This window comes from Notamacropus eugenii, chromosome 3 (assembly GCF_028372415.1).
Source record: "Notamacropus eugenii isolate mMacEug1 chromosome 3, mMacEug1.pri_v2, whole genome shotgun sequence".
NCBI classification, from domain to species: Eukaryota; Metazoa; Chordata; class Mammalia; order Diprotodontia; family Macropodidae; genus Notamacropus; species Notamacropus eugenii.
The window spans coordinates 425,363,367-425,376,726 of record NC_092874.1 but is presented as its reverse complement, the minus strand read 5'-3'; positions in this window follow the sequence as shown (position 1 = coordinate 425,376,726).

Below are 13,360 nucleotides of genomic sequence, written 5' to 3'. Positions count from 1 at the left end.
CTGCCTAATGGACATCTCACACTGGTTGTCATGGAGGCACCCCAAGTCAGAACTCTTTCTTTTTCCCTCTAAACTAACCCCTCCTCTTACTTTCCCCATTACTGTTGAGGGCATCACCATCCTTCCAGTCACTCAGCTCTTCTTTCTTTCATCCCACACATCCACTCCCATCCATCCTTTGCACAGTTGTCAGTGATGTTTTAAGTATAGATCTAACCATGTTTTCTATTCAGTAAACTCCAGTGGTTTCTTATTCTCTCCAGGATAAATTGTTGGCATCCAAAGCTCTTCTCAGTCTAGCCTGTTCCTACCTTTACTAATTGTTTCTCTTTTACCCAGGAACCCTGAGGGTCTTCTCCTCCCAGTTTGATTTTCTTTTTGTTTTTATTAAAAGAGCCATCCCTTGAGCAACTACTTAAGGAAGCCTATTCATTGAATGGGTGTATCTCACTCAAATTGAGAATGCTATAGAACCTTAGTGTGAAAGGGCCAGGGTCTCCCACTGCATCCTGGGCCATCTCCAGCGGTCCTGATGAATATCAGGCCACTAGACCCAGATGGCTCAGGAGGGGAAAGTGAGGCTGGTGACCTTGCACAGCCCTCCCTTCGTCAAGTCAAGTCAACTGCAAGTTATGTCACCATCCTGATGTCCTGGTCCTCTCAGAGAACAAAGGACAAACACAACAACCACCTTTCTAGTCTTTGTACTACTCCCACCATGCCCTCTGTGGGTCCAGCCATGCCAGCTTCTCTGCAGCTCTTCACACAGGACGTTCTATCTCTAATTTCTTTACGTTTGCACCTGCTTCCCCCCATGCCTTTCTCTTCCCATCTGCCTCTTAGAATCTCTAGTTTCCTTCAAAATTCTTCTCAGTTGCAACCTTCAACATGAAGCATTTTCCAGTGCCCCCAACCCTAGCTGCTAGTGCCCTTCCTCCAGAAGTACCTTATTTTCATTTCCTATATTGTATATACTTATAGTGTACATCCTCTCCCCTCCATTAGAATGTAATAGGATGTCTTCCCAGAGCTTAGCATAGTACCTGTTACATGGCAAGCATTTTATAAATTCTTACTGGTTTTAATTAAAGTAAAACCCAGGAATATTAGCTCTCGTCAATCTGATTGTAAATACAAATCCTCCAATTTTAAATCCAAATTTTCTTAAATATAGAAACATTCTTTAAAATGTAAATGTAATGAAACACTCTGTTTTGACATAATAAGTACTACCCAAACAACCCCATTCCTGGGAAACTGATAGCTTGCTTATTTTTGATATATTTAAATATTTGTTAATACATTTAAATATTTCCCAGTTATGTATAAAATAATTTTAACAATCACTTAAAAAAGTTTTGGAGTTCCAAATTCTCTCCCCCCTTCCAGCCCCTCCTCTGTCCTTGAGAAGGCAAGCTATTTGATATCGATTATACATGTGAAGTCATGCAAAACGTTTCCAAATTTAGCTTGTTTATTATTAACAGGAAGTTATGATGCGCCCTTTAATTTTGGCAGCGTGGTCATGTCTCATGAGATTGACCAGAGTTTTGTTCCCTCCTTGTGTTGACTTTACGTAAAATGTGGGCACATTTAAGAACAGGTCCTGAAAAAATGAACAAAGGACGTTAGGCAAACTGGTTCATATATTAACGTTGGAATGTTGAATCAATTTGGGGATTATATGATTTAAAGTGATGACTTGTTAAAATTGTCCCAAGCAATCAGAGTTGAGAACATGGAGAGCTGCATATTTGCCTTCTTTGGTGGAGTTACATAAACAGTTTAGCCATTGTATCCACCTCATGAGCCCCTACCCTGTCCACATAAGGCCTCCAGTAAGGAATGGGGTGCTTGCTCCCCAGGAAACGCTGTCTGCTGGCAGGTATAGTATAAGCTTGCTCCTGGAGCAGAGCACATTTGACTCTGCTAAACTGTCAGTTTTCATAGCTATTTGTACTCTAGGTGGTGAGTATGTCCCCAGAGACAGACAGCCTTCCTTCCTCACCAGGGACCCTATCCTATAGCCTTGGTTTGGGTGGTTTACCCCACTGTAGACATGTGCTCTGACGGTGTGCTCAGGTATTCCAGATCCCAGACCTGGCGCATCACCTAGCTGCCCCTGTGATCCTATGAGTAAATGGAAATTATGAAGAAGAAGAATAGTAAACACTTATATAGTACCAACTACGTGGGAGGCACTGTGCTAAATGCTTTACAATCATCTCATTTGATCTACCCAACAATCCTGAAAGGTAGCTGCTGTAATTATCCTCATTTTAAAGATAAGGAAACTGAGGAAAACAGAGGTTAAATTACTCGATCTAGCTGCCCCTGTAATCTCATGATTAAATGAGATTGCATGGAAAGCATTTTAAACCTCAAGAGTGCTCTGTCCATATCAGCTGGCTTCATGACAGTCTGTTGAGCTCTGGTTATGATTTTTATTATTGTCTTCCGCATTGCACTGACTCATCCCAACTTAGCCAGATGATGGATGACTGAAGGGAGTTTTGTGAGTTGGATTTCCCCTCCTCTAAGATCACATGTTGCTTCTCCCTTACCACTGGGGTGAGGGTCACTCTTCCCCCAACAGCCTCCCTGCTGGAGGAGGGGTACTCTTACGAGGAGAAGTTTTCATAAATTCAAGACTAAACTATATCCTTAAAACTCATTTTGTGACCCAAGGAATTAGAGATGCACAAATAGATTTCCTCTTCCTGATAGACTGCCAACTAAGCTGGGAGCTCTTCTTTCTCTTCACTCTCTTCCCAGAACCTAGAGCGGGTCTGGAGGCCTGCTTCATTTATAATAGTTTTGTATCCCTTCCTGATTCTTTCCCTCATATGTATTAATGCTGAAACCCTATTATCTGAAAAAAGAATTCCGCTTTTTAAACATATGAAACATAATATTGTGGGCACTTATTTATTGAGGAGGAAGAGGTTTCAGATCCCTCTACTGGATTTTTTCTAAAGAAACTTTTGTGCTGAGTTTTTGAGATTAAAAACCTTTCTCCTCAGTACAAAACATGATAAACCAGATCAAACCTATTAATAGTGAAAAAAGAGGCCAGCTTACCAGTTGGTATTTATCAAAGAACCTACTCTTTTGACAATTTTGAGCAAAAGTTGTAAAAAAGAACTTATAAAACATCCCAGCAAATTGTAAATTTGATTGTTGTATATTTCAAAGTGCGAATGTGTCTGATGAATCCAAGTGGAAGGTCACCTAAAGGGCAGTGAAAAAATGCAGGATGGGCATGAGTGGGCTGGACCACAAAGCTGACCAAAGAATTGTGCAAGAGATGCAGGATGTCACCCGAGGGATGAAATGAATGTAGGCCAAGCAATGGTAAGGAAAGATCCACTGATGGACAGCCCATGTGCTGTCTACACAGTGTCCAAGGCCTGCCCCCAGCATGGTCAAAGGACCCAGTCAGTATAGAAGATTCATGGAAGGATATAGGCAAGAGTCACATAGGTTGAGAGGGCACAAATGAGCCGCTATGCACATCTTTGAAGTGTGTGCTCAAATCAATAGGATTACAGATCTACTGAAGGGTATCTCAGTATTGTAAAGTATAAGGTGCTTTGTATAAAGTATTTGATCTGACCCTCACAAGTCTGTGAGAAACATGATATAGATATTATTATCCCCATATTACAGAGGAGAAAAGTGGACTGGGAGAAGCCATGATGCCTTTATGATTACAGAATGTCAGAGGTGGGATTTGAACCCAGTTCTTTGGTAAACATATTTCAAGCTCCAAAGCGTTCCATGATCAACTTTGTTTGGGGAAATCTGCTCTAGGATCATCCAGACTTAATGTTGGGATTTAGAGATTTTCAAGAAACATGAATGTGGTCATAAGATCCACCATGCCCCAGTTGCAAAAACTGATGCACTAAGATTAGTTTAGAGAAAAATGACCCTATCAAATTACTTCAATAAACGAAAATACAATTTAGTTTCTTGAGTAAACTACATTCTTCTTTTTATGGAATCATCTCACACAGATGAAGGCTTAGCAATCATTCCCCAGTCATGTTAATTTCCCAGTTAAAAAACAACACAGTTTGAGGCTTTGATTATAAACCTAACCCGTCACTATATTGTCAACTTCATTTGAAAAGAAACCTATTGGACATTACATTACCAGCCTCAGCTTCTGGAGATCCAGTTCATAAAATGGAATTCCAACCATGTTGTGCCAAGTGACCTTGTCCCTTCTTAGTCTGAGTGGCAAGTGTCAGGCCCTTTCTAGAAGCAAGAATATATAGGGGGCTACATGGAGGCAGTGGGGTAGGAGGCAAGATGACTGGGGCTAAATGGCCTGGTGGGATGTGAAGCATGATCTGAGAATTTCTGGATGTAATGAGTTAGGTGAGTTTTCACTCAGACTGCTTAGTTCCTGGGAAGGCATTCCAAAGTGTCTGTTCATCTACCCCAACCCTGCAAGAGAGAGATGGGGTAGCACAGCAGGTAAAAGTGTTGGTCAGAAAAACATTGGTTTGATTCGTTGATTGATTGGTGTTAATTAGTTAAATTGATAGTGAAATATTATTATCAATGACTGAAGAAATATTAATGAGTACTGGAAATTTGTATTGGGGGAAACACCAGAATAGGGGCTTGAGCCAATAGGATAAGAAATCCAGGTTTTCCTTGAGGTTTTCCCTGTAAGTCTCAGGGAAGGATGCAACTACCCTCCAGGGACCCAACTTGGCAGCTTGTATGAGTTAAAATAAAGCCCACACTCCCCATGCCTCAGTCTATATTTATTAAATAGGCAAAGAATATTATAAACCTTAAAAGGCTTATATTATTACAGTCTTCATTCCTGAAAGACTGTTCAAAAGACTGTTCAAATCGGTGTAATTTTTTGGCTTTAGACCTCTGATCTCAGCAGTATAGAGAACTCCCTCTCCCTCCATAATGTATAATCTGAAGGAGTTGCCTTCATCACTGAAGTGTCAAGTTACTTGTCTAGGGTCTAGCTGCCAGCATAGGACAAGGACAGACCTTGAATCCACATCTTCTTGACTCTGAGGCCAAGAGATTCTCTTGTGTACTTGTTATAGTAGAAATTTATTTTGTACAAAAGGAACCAGCTCCCTTGCGAACATTAGGTCCAGGTTTTGCCACAGTTTGAGAAGCAGTTCTATACATAGACGTCATTTGTCAATATTCCCAACATTCCAGATGAAAGAGGCTGCAGTTGCCTGGCGGCAGCTAGCTGCTCCGTGGACTGAGAGCTGGGCCTGGAGGCAGGAAGATAAGTTCAAATTCGGCCTCAGACACTTACTAACTGTATGACCTTGGGCAAAGGATTTACTCTTCCTGTGCCTCAATTTCCTCATCTGTAAAATGGGGGTACACAGCACTTACCTCTTGGGTTGTGAGGATCAAGTGAGCTAGCAAATGTAAAGCTCTTTACCAACTTTAAAGGTCTATGTAAAAGATGATGAGGATGATGATTGCTATTATTGTTATGACAGCAAGATGGCACAGTGGATAGAGTGCCTGGATTCAGGAAACCAGAGTTCAAATTTGACCTCATACACTTACTAGCTGTGTGACCCTGGGCAAGTCATTTAACCCTGTTTGCTCAGTTTCCTCATCTGTAAAATGAGCTGGAGAAGGAAATAGCAAATCACTCTAGTGTCTTTGCCAAGAAAACCCCAAATGGGGTAATGAGAGTTGGACACAAGTGAAACAATGGGACAATAAGCAACAACTAGGACTGAGCAGATGGGGCTTTAGGCCATGGAGGAGCACCTTTCTCGGGGTGCTTCCTCTGCCAGATGCGTATCAGCAGGTGTCAGTCACCTCAACTCCACCCCCAAAGCTGCGGTGCATCTTCCCCATTGTCCTAATGCCTTTCATTTACACAGCCAGCTTTATCCCTAAGAGCAGAGGTCATTTCTTCCCTTGCCTTCTTCTCAGCCAACTTCATACACCTACTTAGCTGTTCTTCCAACTAGCTCTGTCTGCCTCGTGATCACTATCTCCTTCCTTTCTCTGGAGTCTGAGGACTCAGGCTTGGAACTGGGATGAGAGAGTCTAGGAGGCAGGAAGAAACCTAGAACTCTAGAGGAAGCCAGACCTATTCAAGATGGCACTGCAGAAGTCAAGTTAACCTCACTACATTACTGTCTATGGACCACTGAGAGCAGAAAAGAAGACCCCCAGGTCTCAGTGGGATGAACTGGTAACATCTTCTCTTTTTGGACTTGATCCTATGCTGAAGGTAGCCTTGACTCTGCTTGATCTATGATGCCAAGATAATAACTGTATGGTTAGTGGTTATTATCAAACTACTGAATGTGTAAAGAATTCTAGTTTGAGCCAGTTGGTGCAAAAATTTTTGTTGTTTTTCAGTGATTTCAGTTGTGTCTGATTCTTCGTGACTCCATTTGGAATTTTCTTGGCAGAGATGCTGGAGTGGTTACCATTTCTTTCTCCAGCTTGTTTTACAGATGAGGAAACTGAGGCAAAGAGTGACTTGCCCAAGGTCATACAACTAGTAATGTTGGAGGCCAGATTTGAACTCAGGAAGATGAATCTTCCTGACTCCAGATCAGGTGCTTTATCCACTGCATCACCTAACTGCCCCTGACTGCAAAAAAAGCTTCCAGAATTGTAGAGGGAGCTACCCTAATCATGGTCAACAATTTCTACAAGTATGTAGAAACTAATAGATTACTATTTGGAATATTCAAAATGACTGGATGAAGCCAGGAAAGCCGCTCGTCATTCATGTTAGGACTAGTATCATTGACCAATGTATGGACATTCCCACTACACTACAGAAGAAAAAAGAAATCTTTGGAAGTATAAATAGAAAAATATCTTATATCATGCATGGAAGGGCTCCTATTTTAAGAAATGGAGTATGGCTTGAGAGAGGGTAATGTGTCTAAGCAGGCATGTTTTAGCGTAAAGATCTATGAAAGACATACAAACTGTCAAATTTAGCCTGTGGATTCTCTCCCCTAGGGGTATATGGCTGAAATCAAAGCAATTTCTGTTTGTCCAAGGTTATTCCACTTAAACTGTTTTAATGAATCACAGAAACAAACTAAAAAGTAAGGTAGACCTTGATGTGTTCTTGGATGTATTTCCTCTCCTCCAGACTATGACCTGGGACTCCATGCTTGACTCTCTCTTGCCCTGCCCAGATAGATGAACATTGGTTGCTAGTCATGGCTCTGTAAATGTCAGTTACCATTTTTAAGAGGAAGGGAATGAAATCACTAATGTTAACTGTCATACCACTAGGGGGCATCTAAGGAAAGAAAGAGCCTGTAATGGAAAGGCAAAAAGAAAAAAGAAAAAATTAAGCATTTTTTAGATGCACAGGAGAAAACAAAACGGCTATAGAAGGGGACACAAGCTGGAGACATTTTGTGACTACTTTGTAAAATGTCATATATACTTTAAAAAGCCATACATAGAAATTCATCATTTCTTATATAATCTTTTTTGTTCTTTGTATATTGAAATGTTAAGTTTATAATAAAAAGGAAGAGTCATTGTGTTATCTATTTGAAAAAAAAAGTCAGAGTTGGAAAGGATATTAGAAACTATCTAGTACAATTATCTCATTTTACAAAGGAGGAAACTGAGGCCCCAAGAGGTTAAGTCACTTGCTCAAGGTCCAGAAATCAGAGGCAGGATTTGAAACCTGAATCAATGCTTTTTGTCATAGGATATGTAATATATTGATTTTTTGGGTCTAATTGTTTGCTACAATGTACATTTCACAATCTAACAATAATAAATACTTCTGGGCTTCCTTTCGCTCTACTCTGAACCCAGGTCCTAAGGGATCTTGGCCTCTAATGAGAGGAGTTATATACCCACACCCTGGTCCCTGGTACCTTGGGGGGAAATTACTGAAAGTTTAGTTTGGCTCATATGTATGATCTCCCAGAAGTGGGAAATAGAAAGATAATCAATGCATGATATAAATCAGTATGGGACAGGTATTCATTTAATACACACACAAGAAATCTTGTTTTTAAATTTTTTTCTTTCTTTTTTTTAACTTTCTTTTTTTAAATTTAGTTTTAGATTACGACTTTCATTTCCACAAAATTTTGAGTTCCAATTTTTCTCCCCATCTCTCCCCTCCCCTCACCCTAAAATACCTTGCATTCTGATTATCCCTTCCCTCAATGTGCCCTCCCTTCTATCACACCCCATCTTCTCTTTTTTCTTGTAGGGCAAGATAGATTTCTATACCCCATTACCTGTATTTCTTATTTCCCAATTATATGCAATAACCATTCTCAACATTTGTTTCTAATACTTTGAATTCCAACTTCTCTCCCTTCCTCCCTCCCCACCCAACACCACTGAGAAGGCAAGCAATTCAATACAGGCTATATATGTGTCGCTTTGCAAAAGACTTCCATAATAGACATGTTGTGTAAGACTATCTATATTGCCCTCCATCCTACCCTGTCCCCCCTTTTTAAATTTTTTTCTATTCTCTCATTTGACCTTGTCCCTTCCCAAAAGTGATTACTTCTAGTTACTCCCTTCTCCCATTTGCCCTCCCTTCTATCATCCCCCTTACCCCACTTGTCCCCTCCTCCCCTATTTTCCTGTAGTGTAACATAGATTTTCATACCAAATTGAATGTGCATGCTATTCCCTTCTTAAGCCAAATGTGAAGAGAGTAAGCTTCACTTTTCCCCCTCAGCTCCTCTCTTTTCTCCTCCGTTGAAAAGTTTTTTCTTAACTCTTTTATGAGATAATTTGCCCCATTCCATTTCTCCCTTTCTTCTCCCAATATATTCCTCTCTCACCCCTTAATTTTATTTTTTATAGATATCATCCGTTCTGATTCAACTCAACCTGTGCTTTCTATCTATATGTGTGTATGTGTGTGTGTGTGTGTGTGTGTGTGTGTGTGTGTGTGTGTGTGTAATCCCTCCACCTACCCAAATACTGAGAAAAGTCTTAAAAGTTACAAATATTATCTTTCCATATAGGAATGTAAACAGTTCAGCTTTAGAAAATCCTTTGTGATTTTTCTTTCCTGTTTACCTTTTCATGCTTCTCTTGATTCTTGTGTTTGAAAGTCAAATTTTCTCTTCAGTTCTGGTCTTTTCATCAAGAATACTTGAAAGTCCTCTATTTCATTGAATGACCATGTATTCCTTTGAAATGTTATACCCATTTTTCCTGGGTAGGTGATTCTTGGTTTCAATCCTAGTTCCTTTGATTTCTGGAATATCCTATTCCAAGCTCTTCAGTCCCTTAATGTAGGAGCTGCCAGATCCTGTGTTATCCTGTTTGTATTTCCACAATACTCAAATTGTTTCTTTTTAGCTGCTTGCAATATTTTCTCCTTGACCTGGGAACTCTGAAATTTGGCCACAATATTCCTAGGGGTTTCTCTTTTCAAGTCTCTTTCAGGAGGTAATAGGTGCATTGTTTCAATATTTATTTTGCCCTCTGGTTCTAGAATATCAGGGAAGTTGTCCTTGATAATTTCATGAAAGATAAAGTCTAGGCTCTTTTTTTGATCATGGATTTCAGTAGTCCTATAATTTTTAAATTGTCTCTCCTGAATCTGTTTTCCAGGTCAGTTGTTTTTCCAGTGAAATGTTTCACATTATCTTCTAATTTTTCATTCTTTTGGTTTTGTTTTGTAATTTCTTGGTGAAATGGACAGACCAAGACAAGCACAGGCAAGAGTTAATTGAGAATTTGGGAGCGTCTTTATTAGCCGGTGGCTGTCCTCAAAAAAGGCAGCCCTGAACAAAGGTGTGTATGCCTTTTAAGCATCTTAGCCCTTCCTGGTACAGCCTTGCAGTTCCAATAGCACACATTTTTCACAGAACAGTTTTGACAGGGGTTCCTAGGTACTGCTAGGCAAGGGGGCACAACAGAGAGGGGGGCCCAGGCAGCTGCTAGGCAAAGGGGTACAACAGAAAGTGTAGCCACTAACAGAAAGTGGCTACTAGGCCCAACCCTGCCTAGAAACTCAACAGACATTATCTCAACCCAGGGGCTCTGGGGGGGGGAGGGGGAAATAATGTCCATTTCACTTGGTTTCTCATAAAGTCATTTGCTTCCCTTAGCTCCACTCTCATTTTTAAAGAACTATTTTCTTCACTGAGCTTTTGAACCTCCTTTTCCATTTGGCTAATTCTGCTTTTTAAAGCCTTCTTCTCCTCATTGACTTTTTGGACCTCTTTTTCCAATTGAGTTAGCTTATTTTTAAAGGTGTTATTTTCTTCAGCATTTTTTGGGGTTTCCTTTAGTAAGCTGTTGACTTGCTTTTCAAGCTCTTCCATGGCCTGAGACCATTGCATATTCATTTTGGAGGTACTGGATGCAGAAGCCTTGACTTTCTCTAACAGTATTCATTGTTCTTCCTCATCTGAAAGAATGGAAGGAAATACCTGTTCACCAAGAAAGTAACTTTCTGTGGTCCTATTTTTTTCCCTTTTTTGGGCATTTTCCCAGCCAGTTACTTGACTTCTGAATCCTTTGTTAAGAGGAGGGTCCTAGTGCTCCTCCTCACCCCAGGACTGTGGGTGGGGCTGAGATTCAGATCAGCTGCTTAATTCCCTCAGGGGCTTTAGGAGGAGGTCTTCACAGATGGACGCAGCCACCTGGGGCCATGCAGGGGGGGACCTTGCTCCCCTCTCACCCAGCTGGGAAAGCCCTCTCACTGGCCTTTGAAGCTTTCTTTGGTGCTTGTAGGTTGAGGGGTCCGAAACCCTCCCTCCTGGGGATTCTGCCCTGGAGGCCTGTTCTGGTCCTGTTCCTCCCAGTGTTTCTTGGCCAGGGCTGGGACCCCACTCTGCTCAGTGTCCCATGGGATAGACCCTTTCCTGTCGGCCTTCCAGGTTACCTTTGACTGAAAATCTCTTTCACTCTATCGTTTTGTGGCTTCTGCTGCTTTAGACTTTGTTGAAAGTCATTTTTTACAGGTATTTTATGGGCTGTGGGGGAAGAGCTAGAGTATGTGCATCTTTCTACTCTGTCATCTTGGCTCTGCTCCCTCACTCAAGAAATCTTAACACAAAAGACTTTCATATAGCAAGCATAATTTAATAATATAGGGGCTTATGTGCCTATCAGTTGAGAAATGGCAGAATGAGGTATAGTATATGAATGTGATGAAATACTAAGAAATGATGAAGAGAATGACTTCAGAGAAACCTGGGAAGATTTGTATGAACTGATGCAGATTGAAGTGAACAGAACCAGCATGATGAGATCAACTTATACACAGTCTTGTTAAATTTTCAACATAAGCATTTCTACCTTCAATAAAGACAAATGCTAAAAATTGGGGTTTATCTTATTGTTTTGTTGGTTGCATAGACTTAGGAAAGTAATGACTAAAATGTTAATGTAAATTAAACTTAAAAGTATCCAGAATTTAAAAAATAAATTTTTTGGCAAGCTAGTCTTTGAACATTTACCAACACACCTCTGCCCAAATGTTCCATTTTACAGATGAGAAAATGGACATCCTCAAAAGTTATTACTTGTCCAAGGTCAAACAGTGTCAAATCTGGAACTTTGGCCCTGGTCCTCATGGATTTCAAACCTGGGAGGGGCCCATAGAGGTCCTCAAGTTCAATCTCCTCACTTTTCTTTTTTTAGGGAGATGAGAAAACTTGAAGTTGGGAAAGGTTAGGTAACATATCCAAGGTCAAAGAAGCAGCAAGTACCCAGTCGCATCTATCCTGATACCAAATCCAGTGTTCTTTCTCCTAAACTACCTACCTCACATACACTCTTAGTGCCTAGCCCAGGGCCTGGCACATAGTAGGGCACTTAATAAATGCTGATTGATTGATGTATGCCAGATATGGGACAGGAGGATAGTCATTTATCTAAGATATTTACAAATTGCCTAGCAGTGCCAAAAAGAACACTGGACCAGGAGTCAGAAGACCTAAGTTTGAGTCCCAATCCTTTTCCTAGCTTGCTTCACTTCTCCAGCCTCATCTGTAAAATGCAGATGTTGGACTAAGAGACTGCTCAGAAACCTTCCAAGTCTTCACAAAGCTCTGTACTCTCTCCTGAGTGGGGGGAAAGGGGTGAGGGGGAAGAGAGATGGAGATGGAGAAGATAGTCCCTGTCTTCAAAGACCTTACAATCCAGGTGACAGTTAAGTTCTGACTCAAATTGAGGTTTGGATCTGAGCAGAGCATGGTTGTGAAAAACCAGCTAAACCCCAGTGGAGGCAGAGCTCAATGGAGAGGAGACAGGGACTGGGGTCTTTAGAAAGGACTTCTTGGACCCTTTATTGTCTCTCATTTCAATCTGATTTAGAAAGAGACAAGCTTTCGGTTTCTAGGATTTCTAAAAGATGTTATTTGCAAAGAGACTTTGGGGGAATTCCCAGGGGGAAATTCCCATTTCAGAACTGAGTCACTGCAGAAGACTGCAGCCTAAGACCATAGGTCTCTACAAAGTGATCTCAAGATATGTTTCCTCTGAGAGATGCGGGGTTGGGTGGAGTATCCACCCAAGGACAGTCTTATTTTTAACATCCTCTCAGAAGAGCTAACCTTCTACAGGAGACAAGAAAAATTCTGCATAGTGGAAAGCCCAATGGACTTGGACTAAGGAAGATTGGGTTTGAATTCTTCCTGAGTCCTCTTATTAGCTCTGTGACCCTGGACAAACTCTTGGCCTCAGTTTCATCATCTTAAAAATGGGTCTGTAAAGCTGGATTTAACAGTTCCTTTCAACTTCAGGCCAAAGAACCCATGAACAAGAACAAGCAACCATTGTGTTGCTATTTTACAAAATTTGTCACTACTTTGTTAAATGTAACATACATTAAAAAAAAACTATATATAACTGAAGATCAGGCTCATATTCCATCTTCTTCTTTTTTCTTCTTTGTATCTTGGACTATTTGTGTTTGTTAGTGATCATTACATTCATAATTTTTTTCAATCAATATTTATTTATTTTTAATTAATTTATTTAACTTTTAACATTCATTTTCACAAAATTTTGGGTTCCAAATTTTCTCCCCCCTTGTCCCCTCCCCCACCCCAAAACACCAAGCATTCCAATTGCCCCCATCACCAATCTGCTCTCTCCTCTATCATCCCTCTCTGCCCTTGTCTCCATCTTCTCCTCTGTCCTGTAGGGCCAAATAACTTTCTATATCCCTTTATCTGTATTTCTTATTTCCTAGTGGCAAGAGTAATAGTCGACAGTTGTTCCTAAAACTTCGAGTTCCAACTTCTTTTCCTCCCTCCCTCCTCACCCCCTCCTTTTGGAAGGCAAGCAATTCAATATAGGCCAAATCTGTGTAGTTTTGCAAATGACTTTCATAATAGTCGTGTTGTATAAGACTAAC